Genomic DNA, 12,879 nt, shown 5'->3' with positions numbered 1-12,879 from the left:
AGTTGAGAAAACTGACTCGCACCTAAAGTCAGATTTTAAATGATCTTGGGAAAACTCGACATAACCTCAACTTGAAGTTTCAAGCTAATTCTAATGGTATTCTGGTCCACTAGTCGAACTAGACCCAGAAGGTGTTACATTCGAGTATACCCTGATTGTTTGTACACCAGATGCAAATGAGACCTTTACAAAGGATATGGAGCGTAAGGTTCCATATTGGAACATGAGGCAACTATATCGAAGTATAATTGGCGTTTGTTGTACTTAGCTCAATGCACTAGATTAAACATCTTATGTGCTGATAATCTTTTGGCATAAAGCAACACTGCGCCTACATGCCACCACCAAATTTGGTGTTAAAGACGTTTTTCTGTTACTACGAATTTGGGTTTATCTATCCCTATGCATCTCAAAATAAATCACACCCCCTTGATCTTCGTAATGATGCCTACCTTGTGGGATTCGCTGAATCAGATTATCTATTTGACCACACAAGGTACGTTCCCGAATGGTTATTTCTTTACCATTAAGGAACACCGCAATATCTTGGAGGTCTGTGATATAGACCTTTAGTTGCAGAACCCTTGAATCGTTCCAAGACTCATTGTATCTCAACACATGGGAGATATGGTTGACAATTCTTGTTGAGCATATTCGAACTCCTTACAATTTTCATCTATCGTTTAGTCCCAACAACGATCCATGAAGACAACACCGTATATGTCGACCAGATCATGATGCATCTAACAAGTCAACACCAAGCATATTATGTCTACATCAGCATGAGCATCAAAAGATTGAAGTCAAGCAGTCCAATCCCAGACAACCTTGTCGACCTCTACACATAATCAATGCCAAAGTCTACCTTCCAAAAGCTTGTTCGATGAATTGGTATGCATAACTTTCTCATTTGCAATGCTTGTAGTTTCATTTGGAAGTTATGTTAAACTCAGGGGGAGTATTCAGAGGTATACTCACTTGACCTTAATGTACTATTTTTCCCTACGCTTAGGAGTATTTTTTCCCATCGGATTTTTGCTACTTGACTAGGTTTTGACGAGGCACCCATCTTGAGTTGATCATACCCTTGAGAGCACTCTACATGCGTCCTAAAAACGTATAGTTTTGACTTAATGCAACTTCTCACTTTTGTCCTTTGAATATGAGCTTTTGTCCCACCTTGTGTTTTGCCATAGCGAGGTTTTGCGAGTTTTACCACCCATGCATTCTTCCATTTGTTTTGAGACTCGCATTCGTTACTTATGCCAACTAGACGAGACAACTTCATCAAACTGCTTCTACATTTGCCTGAAGATTTGATGCGCCATCTACTTGAGTTTTGCACACTCAATGAGGAGTGTTGTGACATATGTTCTAATATATATTGTGATTGTGTAAATCCTAAGTAGAAATAGATCAGGAATCCTTTGAGATCTAGAAGATCTTTCCTGATAGACTTTTTATTAATTGGAGAGCAAGTTTCTCTCCTCCTTATTACTATAAATAAAAGTACAAAGATTGGAGAATTAACACACAATTACTCAAGTCTATTCTCCACTCTCTTTCTCACCATGCCGCACACCCCAGTTAAATATAGGCCACAACATAAGAGATATAATTACTCTTTCTCTTTATAGAAAAATGCAAATCAATGAGAAATAAAACATACAAGAGATAAAACTTTCAATCTAAAAACTGAGTAAGGTTGTGACATAGAAAAGAGAGGGGCTAACGTTAGGGAGGGGGTCCGGGAGTTGGGAGGAGAATAATTTTTCTTTTAATTTTTAATTTTATTTCATTTTTAAATATTTTAAATCAAATAAATAATTTTATAAATAAGTTTATAATAATTTATATTTTTTTTTTTTACAGAAATTAGATGGAAATGTTTTTAATTGGCTAATGGAGATAAACACAAGGACCAAATTGGCCAAATTGAAACACATGGACTAAATTGACACACCCCGACCCGGAATGTCCACCTGGACTCCAAATCGAGCTGTGTTGGCCGACACCCGGAGAGTGACGAAGCCATAAAGTGTAGGTATGTGGAAAATGTGAATAAATTTAAACCTAAAAGTGCCTAAGTATACGAGTGCGCTTGTGAGCTAAAATAAACTCATTTCACACGTGATGTTAGAGATGTTAGAGCATAAGTAAAGTACAATATAGTGGATTGAGAATTATACCTTCGAAGGAAATCTCTAATACCAAGATTTGCCACGAATTCTCGTCGATACGAAAGCTCAGCTACTAAAACCTTAAGGGGCGAAAACAATGGTGAGTGGGCCTAAAAACAAAGCCTTGTAAAAACCTTTTCAAAAACATAATAACCCCTCGCCATAAAACAAATATAGTTTCCAAAATATACATACTACTTAAAGTAAGAAAGTATTTACCGTAGCCTGCAAAATCTAAAGAATTCAATATGACACAATATTTCGTAAGTAAGCACATGACATTAGGGTTGAAAAAAAAATCCCGAACCAAAATTCCTGAAATTTTCGGTATGTAATCCCAAACCAAACCGATATTTTCGGTACGAGATTTGATTTTGCATCTCAATTTTTTTTAGTATTCCCATACCCAACCGAAATTAAATATTATATATATTTTTTATTATAAGAGAATTATTTTAACCGTTCATTGTTTTGGATTTAATCTATGCCGTTCATATGTTTTTAGGTCAGAATCTCATTTCACAGTTCACTTTCGTTCCATTGTTTGTATTAAACTGCCGAGCCCTAATCTCGTCTCTGATCTCTCCCTCACCGAACCGGCGAGCCCTCATCTCACCTCTCTCTCTCTGTGACGAATTCTGACCAGCCACCGGCCCACCACCACACCTGACTTTCCAGCCTTCCTTCACCACACAGCCATCTCTATGCCACCGCTCTCTCTCGCGATCTCTCTCTCTCTCTCTAGGGCGATTTTCTCTCACAGACAAAACTCTCGATCTAGCACCCAGTTCGAGTCTCTGTCACCCCAAATTAGGTAATTAATTTAATTTAGTGTTCTGAAATCTAATTTTTGTCTTTCTTTTGAAATTTAATTTAGGGTTTGGAATTAATTTTGTTTGCAGAGTTCACTACTTCACTTCTTCCTGGGCATTTTCTTCCATAACCCACGGTTCACCTTAGGCATCCTCTTCCTTCTTCTCCTTCTTCCTCTTCATCCACCTCAGGTAAAAAAGTTTGTAACTTTCGTGTTTCTTACTTGTAAATTTAAGACTGTTTGGATGTATATGTCATTCTGTTTGAATTAATGTTTGGGATTTAAGATTGTTTGGTTGAACTTTGAACTCATGGGTAATCGGGATTTTGGCTGGAAGAAGATCAATGATGTTGTAGCGTTTGGAAATTAATGTTGTTGTGTGTGGATGTTAATGTTGCTGTAGTGGTATTGAGTAAAGTTTCGAATGTTTATTATGTTTCTGATGGACATCAACTTGCAATGCAGCACTTTTAAAACCAAATTTTGTTTTTGTGATATATAATGGTTCAGTTAAAACGTGTGGTTGCTATGAAAATTCATATGTTAATGGAATCAATATGCATTTATGGCCGGTCTCTATGTTTACAGAGAGAGATGCGGGAATGAAAAATGGAGAGGAAGGAAAGTCTGAGGGAGAGAGAGAAAGCTGAGAGAGAGAAAGAGTTTGCCAGGTGTCAAGTGAGTTTATGTGAGTGTGGGCTCCACGGGCCAGAAAATTTATAAAATATTTAAAATATCCACTCAAAAAATATTAAAATAATAAAATACCCAAAACTCAAATTTCATAAAACACCCTCAAGTTTCGTAGTTTTGTAAAATCTTAAGCATAATTCCGATTCCGATTCCGCTTATGCCTACGCGTTCGTACCTTCGAGGACTTCGGGGATACACTAAAATCAACAATCTCTATTGTAAGGGCATTTTTGTGAATTCATTTTTAAAATTAATAAAATTGTAGAATTAGGGATGGGTTGTAACATATATTGACCCAATAACTAAAACACAAAGACCATTTTAACATTTAAGTCTTTTTTAAAAAAAGAAAATTAATAAAAAAGTTTCAAAACTTTAAATTTTAACTAAAAACATTCTAATAACTTTATTTATTGATTAAGATAAAATAAATAATTAAATATTAAATATCAATCAAATTATTGATGCGTGTATTGTCCACAATGAGCAGAAAACACAACAAAAAGAATTAGACAGCTCTGCTAATTTTAAGGCATTGAGTATGCGGCAAGCCTACCACCTAAACTCCTCAAGACACTAGATAGCCTTAGATGTAAGCATTAGCTTATTAGCTAAGGACCCGGCTTCTCTACCCTCCCACTTCTCATACACTCATACCTTCTCCTCTTTTGTGCGGTCACGGTTAAGCCACGTTAAAATTTTATATTGAATTTTTTTATATAGAGATAATAAGACAAAAGGCAATAGTAATATAAAATGTTGACGTGGCTTAACTGTGACCGCACAAATAGGAGGTGATGGAAGTGTATGGGAAGTGGGAAGGCAAAGAAGCTAGGTCCATTAGCTAAATGGGCGTCTCTCTACTCTGCAAATTTTATTTTATTTTATTTTAATATTCCCCCTTCTCTCTCATATGTCCTATTCAATCACTAAGTTCATGTTAGGGGTGGGCACGGTGCGGTTGTATATGGTTTCACCCCTAAATCGGAACCGGAATTGGAAAATATCAACAGTTCGGTTAGGTGCGATTCTGTTTAAATTTATTACTAGAACTTTACGGTTCGGTCTACACCGGTTCTAATTCAGTTCTTGCCGGTTTACGGTTCCAAATACTAAATTATTTGAACACCTAATCATCATGCCTTCAAATACATCTCCTAAAACTCTTCAACAAAAAAAAAAAAAATCTTCTAAAACTGATTATATAAAGTTGCATACAACACAACAACAGCAAGCAAAAAGAAATATTCAAAGTGAGGACTGGTAACATTACATTATGTGATCTTTCAAGTATCTTGAACATAAATTGAACATGATTTCTTTCCCACCAGCCTCCTCAGGTGGGAAAAGAGGAAGTTTTACATTAAGATCTGAGTATAAAAGCACATACATAGGACAAAAGGTTGGCTCCAACACAACCTTATCAAATATCAGAAAGATAACATCCTGCAATTCAAATTGAACCCTCAAGCTCATCAGCAGGAAAGTAATAGCTCAGTATGGAGTAATAAGTTTTCAAAGATATTTAGTTAATACAAACCCTTAAAATATCTGGAATGGTAATTCCAGAATCAATCAGTTGGCCCTTGAGAATGTCAAACTTCTTCGGGGTCAATTTGTTCAGTATACTGCATAAAAATTAGAACATTTTCATAAGATAATCAGATAGAACAAGCAGTTGCACAAAAAAAAAAAAAAATTCTAGCTTTTATTAAATTGCAGCCTTTTGCAACTTGGTAAAACTAATTTTTCAACCTATTATACCATGACATGTATGTATATATAATTTATTTATTTATTATTAATAAAATGGTTTGGTTCGGCTCTGGCCGATTCTTTATCATTCAAAACCGGAACCGGAACTGGTTTGAACGGTTCGGTTCAGTTTTTTACTCAAAGTTGACTTTTCTGTTCAACACGGTTCTTTTCGATTTTTTTTCATACGGTTTGATGCGGTTTTGCAGTTTGACGGTTTTTATGCCCACCCCTAGTTCATGCTCTTTTATTTTCTATTTTTCTTTTCAGATTCTTTATCTTGTTAGAAAAATGAAAAACCTCTATTAATGCATCTTGGAGTTCATACTTAGAACCTTACTTTCTACTCTCCAAAATAGTTATTGGATAATATCACTATTTCTAGAAAGAGATAATAGTACAATTTTTAGGGTTTGACTAGTCGATAGTAGCATCATTTTTAGAAATAGCGTCACCATTTCTAAAAATAGTGGCACCAATTTTAAATATAGTGTCGTCGTTTCTAGAAATAATGACAACTATTTCTAGAAATAGTGTGTTACATCCCGGCTCGGGCCCCCACCACATCCCGGGCTCGACTCTACCGTAGCATGATATTGTCCGCTTTGGGCCCCGACCACACCCTCACGGTTTTGTTTCTGGGAACTCACAAGAGAACTTCCCAGTGGGTCACCCATCATGGGATTGCTCTCACGCACTACTCGCTTAACTTCGGAGTTCCAATGAACTCCGAAGCCAATGAGCTCCCAAAAGGCCTCGTGCTAGGTAGAGATGGGAATATACATATAAGGCTTATAGGATCCACTCTCCTAGGCGATGTGGGATGTTACAATCCACCCCCCTTAGGGGCCCGACGTCCTCATCGGCACACTTCCGGCCATGAATTGGCTCTGGTACCAAATTGTCACATCCCGGCCCGGGCTTCCACCACATCTTGGGCTCGACTCCGCCGTAGCATGATATTGTCCACTTTGGGCCCCGACCACTCCCTCACGATTTTATTTCTAAGAACTCACACGAGAACTTCCTAGTGGATCACTCATCATGGGATTGCTATCACACACTACTCGTTTAACTTCGGAGTTCCGATGAACTCCGAAGCCAGTGATGTGACAGTTCCTCTCGAATTATTTGTACTGTAGGTATGAAATGATGATTTTGCCCCTTGACGTTAATTTATGTTGTAGGGTGTTTGGTTTGTTTTGTTTTTGGTTGGTGGGCTTCCATTTGGACCACACACCCACACACACACACCCGTGACTTCCTTCTTTCCCTTCTCTCTCGGACTTTCTTCCACTTTCCTTCCATTTCCTTTGCAAGTGTACGGACGAACTTCAAACCAACTTTCCACGCATGGATCGAACGTTTAAAGGTTAGTTTTGGACTCCTTGCAAGCCCAGGAACTCATCCATACCATTTTTAGGACGTGAGACCTTCGAAAACCCGAGAACCATGAAACCTCGATTTGGTGCACTGTTCATGCACACGTGATCATGAGGTGTTTAGAAGTTTTTAAGGTTCTAGGGAGCTTTAGGGTGTCTTCACGAAGCTTGGGGAGTAATTTTGAAGTGTTTTGGACGTCAAGAAGCTCGAGTTCATTGAGTTGCAGGTTTAGCCGGATTATCGAGGTTTCTCTGGCGAGATTCCGTTGGTTTTAGGTCCCCAAAGTGGTAAAGTTTTGTTCTACTCGTTGTAAGTTTTATTTTAGTACAAATTTCATGGACTTTGGTTGAGAAATTAAGAAGATATTAAGGTTTGAAGTTTTTCCAGTTTCTAGCGAGAATTCGAGTTGCAGACGGCGGCGAATGGCGGCAACCGGCGAGGTTCACCGGAGAAGGAGGAGAATATTTCGTCAAAGTTAACGGAATATTCTAACAGCGACAGGTAACAACCGTTAACATCTGTTAGGGTTTTAACGAAATATTCCCTAACACCGTTAAGGTTTCACACACGTGCCAGGCACATGCCCGCGCGTGGCCGACGCATCTAGCCGTGCCTTGGCTGGCGCATGGTGATAGGAGCATATTTATGCGACTTAACTAGCTTATTCTTGTGCATTTGTGTTATTATTTCTTAGTTAATGTCGTATTACAACTCAATTTCGTGTGTTTGTAGGTCCTATGGGGTAAAGTATCAAGAAAGGGCATTTTGATGCATTTTGGAGCTATTTTGGACACTATGTGGATGGCTTACATATGGGCTAGCATGGATGGACGAATTTGGACTTCAAGAAGTTGGAAATGTGATAAGAAGAGGAAGGAACTAAGCTAAGGACAAAGTGGATAAGGAGGGAGCTCAAAAGAGGAAACATTATCCAAAACCTTATCCAACCTTATCCAACATTATCCAAAACATTATCCAAACCTTATCTCATCTTATCCTATCCAAACCTTATCATGTCTTAATCCTAATTGCATGGGGACCTAAATGGATCATTCTAGAACCTATTTCTAGAAGCATCCTATTCTAGAAGGCCTAAATCTGCCACAAAACTTATTCTTTCTAGAAACCCTAGAAAAGTGGCGCCCCAAACCTTTCTAGAAGGCTTTGCCTTGCCTTGCAAGCCAAGTAACCCTCTCCCCTAAATCAGCTGCACCTTCCTAGGCCCAATTCCTTTGGGATTCTGATTTCCAAGGCCTAATCCTTGTGGATTTGGGTATACAAATCAGTTTATAAAACTATGTGGGCCAAAACCTCCTCCTAAGTGGATTTGGTTAACCATAGCCGAATTCTAGGGCCCTAATCCACCAAATCTGTTAAGTCTAACCCTAATCTACTTAACCCTAGGACTATATAAACATAATTTCAGCCAAAAATTCGGACCACCCCTTTATGCTATTCAGAAACCCTTGTGCCGCATCTCCATTCTCCATTCTAAGCCTCTATAAACCTCCCTACACATCCATACACTTCTGCCGCACCCTTCCCCACCATAATCAACCATCCTCCATCCCTCTAAACCAGGAAAAACCATCCAAAACCCCCAATTCCATCACCCACACCTTGTGCCGCAACAAAGAGGAGGAGAAGAGGGCTTGGACGTTCATGTAATTCAAGTTCGAGTTGCTGGAATTGTTAGGTGTTTCCTCTCCTTTGATTTCAATGGTTAAATTTACTTCTCTTTGTCTTGTACGTATGAGGAACTAAACCCCCCCTTGGCTAGGGGGGATTCGAAACCATGATCATGCTTGCTATATGATTTGATTACCTCTAATTGCGTTTCATAAGTTGTGAATTCAATTCACTTATCTATTTGAATTAAACTGATTTGTGTGTGTTGGTTGAGAGTGCACGCTTAATTATCATGCATAAATCTAATGCTAGGATATAAGGAAGTTTCACCTAATCGTTACAAACTTATATTCACAAGTAGTAAAAGTTGATGATCTCAATTGCGTTAAGTAAATTCTTGGCATAAGTTTCATGCAATTCATAGTAACGAGTGCTTCGTCAATGCTTATGGTTTTCAAAGAACTTAATGATTCTTGCTTGTATCTCTATTATGCAATTCATGTAGGGAACTTGTGGGGAATGCTTTGGGTTGTCGTATGCAATCATCCAATTCAATAACGTTAGGCAAATCTGAGGGTTAATTAGTGCAATTCACGGTTAATCTGGGGCGTTGAGAATTCATGGTTTATTGAAAAGCAATTAGAAATCGTTTTGTGTGCAAGTATGACATGTGTGGAGATGAACCCCTTAGCTAGCCTTCACTCCATTCATTAAATCCAAATTCGTTTTAAAAATCTGTTCGTTTTACAAAGTTTAAGTTGTGTTTTCAAATTCGTCAAAATCAAAATCCCCTTTTACTTGGAGTGTCAAATTAGTTAGAAATCAATTTAGTTTGTGTTTTTAAAGTATCTTGAGTCAAGTTATAACTATTTTCGTCCAAATTCTTCTCTAGTGCTCAAAACTGCCCAGAAAGTAGTTTTAAGGGTGTTTTGAGTGTTTTCTTGCATTTTCGAGTCTTTTGGTTTGTCTTAGTGTTTTAAACTTTAGTTTTGCATTCTTTGGGTCTAGTTTGGTGTTTTATATTGTGTTTTTACGTTTTTGAGTCAAATCCAAGTGATTAACAATCCCTCCTAATCCCCGGTCCAGAACGATCCCTACTTACATTCTTCACTGCAATTGATAAAAAGAGGGTTTAATTTGTGTGCGTATAATTTTCACATCACATGGGAGGTCAAAAAATTATTTTTAAAATATGGGGATGTTTGTGAGGTTAAGTAGAGCCTGTTGGTATATTCAAACACCCATTTGAGCAATGTATGAGAAGTTATTATCTAAGGTTGGTTATGTGCATTAATTTGACGTTTATATAATTGTTTCGCATATAGGTGAGGACTACCCGGAGGACGAGCGCAGCCACGCGAGGCTTGTGGCTTATGATCCTTCTACGTATCAGTGAGTGGGCTTCTATTTTCAATATATATATATATATATATATATATATATATTGATTGGTATCTTTCCAGAAATTACATTTTAATGGTTTTATAATTGAAATGTCATGTTGAATATTGTCATATTATTATTGTGGTTGTGTTGGTTATGCTTTGGCACCGCGAACGCTCAGGTAAATCAGGTGAGTATGTTGTTAGTGATAGATGTGGTGTTGATGAGTTTGAGTTATAGCTTGGATTCCTGCACCTCGTTGATTGTGCTCCGCCAGAGTAGGGCCTAGCCTTTACGTGATTGTTCACCTCCTGCACCATACGCTTACCTTGAATCCAAGGTAGGTGCCAGCCTGTCGTACAGACCATTATAAGTAGTTCCGACTCTTAGGTGACCCGTGATACATGGCACAGCCTTCACGTGATCGTAGCACTGAGCGTATTTATATACACCAGCCTGTCATACAGACCACTATAGGTGGTTCCGACTCGTGTGCAGAATAGTGGTTGAGGAGCTATAGTTTCAGCCATACAGGTCACTTTAGGTGACTTCGGCTGACGTACTGATATTACTGGCAATATTATGATTTGTTTTATCTTACCTGCTTGATGCTTATACTATTTGTTTGGATATTCTGTCGCGGCATATTCTGGCATGGCATATTTGAGCTTTATTGTTTTAGCATGATTTGATATACGAGTACGTATAATATTTTCTAGAAAGTATATGGGTTTTACAGAAAGGAGTTATTACTTGATATTGAAATGGTTTGAAAAACAAACTTTGTTTTCGCCCACTCACGTTTTCTGTTTTGCGCCCCTCCAGGTTTTAGGTAGCGAGGACGTTGGTGACGAAAGAGGCATCGAGGCATTTCTGATAGAGCACCCTCCATGTCGGACTTTCTAATTAACGCTTGTGTAATGTTTGTTTATTCTGGACTACACCTAGGATACTTGAACTTTTACATTGTATTTTTCCTTCTATGTTTGTCACTAGTACTCACTAATCTTTTTATTGTAAATTATCTCGTCGACTTTATTTTTCTCGTATTTTCACTCTTTTACTTCCGCATTGCGCACTTGGCTACGTCACCCTCACGTGACAGCCAGCACGCCCCAATTTTTGGATTGGGGTGTGTCAAGTGAGCTCCCAAAAGGCCTCGTGCTAGGTAGAGATGGGAATATACATATAAGGCTTACAGGATCCACTCTCCTATGCGATGTGGATGTTACATAGTGTCACCTATTTCTAAAAATAGTGTCATTAATTCTAGAAATAATGTCACTGTTTCTAAAAATAGTGTTACTACTAATTAAAAAACGAAAAAACAGTTGACTAACATAATAAGAAAATAGCTTGAATTTTCATTAGTTTTTCTAGAAATTTATTATTTTTAAGAAATACCATTTCTTATTAATAAAATTTATCAAGTATTTTTATTAAAAATGTTTTAATAATAACAAAAATAAATAAAAAAGAAAAGGAATGAGAGGGGAGGAAGGAGTGACATGAGAGAGAGAGAGAAAGACGATAATGATGGTTAAACCTTGAAAGAGGAGATAGAGATTATGGTAACGGTGAAAGAGAAGAGAGATGATGGTAATGTGTGAAGAGAGAGATGATGGTGATAAGTGAAGAGAGGGAAAGATACAAGTGACGGAGGGTGGGAAAGAGAAAGGGTGATGGCGGGTTCTGCGCGTCAGTTTTCTTTAGTTATTTTTTTTATTTTATTAAACATTCGTCATTTTCATTAAAATTCAAGTTTTTTTTATTAAATAAAGTTATTAGGTAGTTTTTTTGCTAAGAAAAAAAATTAGGGCATCCTTTTTCATTAAAGCTCCCTATTTTTTATCAATTGAACACAAATCTCCAGTCCCCAATTTGAAGCTTCCAATCATAAATTAGAGTAATTTTTAGACCTTAGAGACCAATGTTAAGTTGTTTTAAATAAAAGCTATATTTTACTTTAAACATTAAGAAGAGGGAAGGGTTCGATGCAATGGAATTAATTAATAAGGACCATCCATTAGAGCAATTGTAATTTTACAGTTTTTTTTTTTAATTTTAATAAGTGAATGTACGAAAATGCCCTTCGAGGCAAATGCATTGATTTTGTTTGACCGCCTTGTCATGTCATGTAAGATCTATTTTCTTGACGTTTCCTCGTAGTATTCGTCATTACGAACGCATAAGGGCAATCAGAACGTAATTTGGAGTTATAACAAATGAGATATTAACATTTAAAGTCAGGGATATTTTGGTAATTTTAACCTTCTTTAGAAGGTTCCAGAAAATCTAAAGCCATGTGAATTGCCATGTGTGTGACTGGGATGAAAGGAAAAGAAAAGGGAATGAAGAAATGGATGGCTAGGATGAGAAGGAGGGAGGGAACCGGCCAATCAGGAAGAAAGGAAAGAAGGGGAAATGAAGGAGAAAAGAAAGAGGGAATCGGACCTTCCCCTTAACCCGTGACCCGACCATTTCTGGGAGATTTTCCGACAATGATCGTCCGTTTTTTCAGCGAATTTCATCAAACCACCACTTGGAAAACCCTTTATGACCTTCCCCCTTCCTGTTACACCCCAAAAATCAAGGGATTTAGCCTTGAAATTGGGAGAACCCGCAAGGTAGGGTGCAGCAGTTTTGGGTTCAAATCACCAAAATTTGAAGCTAATCCCATCGACCACCACCCACCAATAGACTCCCCTCAACCCCAGGAACAAAGTCCAAGTAATGGTTGAGGCATCGGAGCTTGTTTGGAGTTGAATCAAGAACACCCATTTCAAGGGTTTCCGGTGGATCGATGTGGATTTTAGGTGTTTCTTGGCCAAATTGGACTTGGCCACATGTATGAAAATTGTTCCCTTTGCTGAGATCTACTTGTCTGTAAAATTTGGTACTTTTTGAAAATAGTTGATTTTTCCTTCAAGTCAGGCCGGCCAACTGCCACCTGTAGCGGTGAGTGGGCCGAGACATCCCCTGACCTTCCTAGGCTAAATTTGAATACCCTGATTCCATTTGTAAGTCCGATTGACGAATTTC

This window comes from the organism of the source record quoted next, unplaced genomic scaffold, assembly GCF_019419815.1.
Source record: "Pyrus x bretschneideri cultivar Hongxiangsu unplaced genomic scaffold, Pyrus_bretschneideri_v1 Contig10, whole genome shotgun sequence".
Classification (NCBI taxonomy): domain Eukaryota; kingdom Viridiplantae; phylum Streptophyta; class Magnoliopsida; order Rosales; family Rosaceae; genus Pyrus; species Pyrus x bretschneideri.
This window is presented reverse-complemented; position numbering follows the sequence as displayed.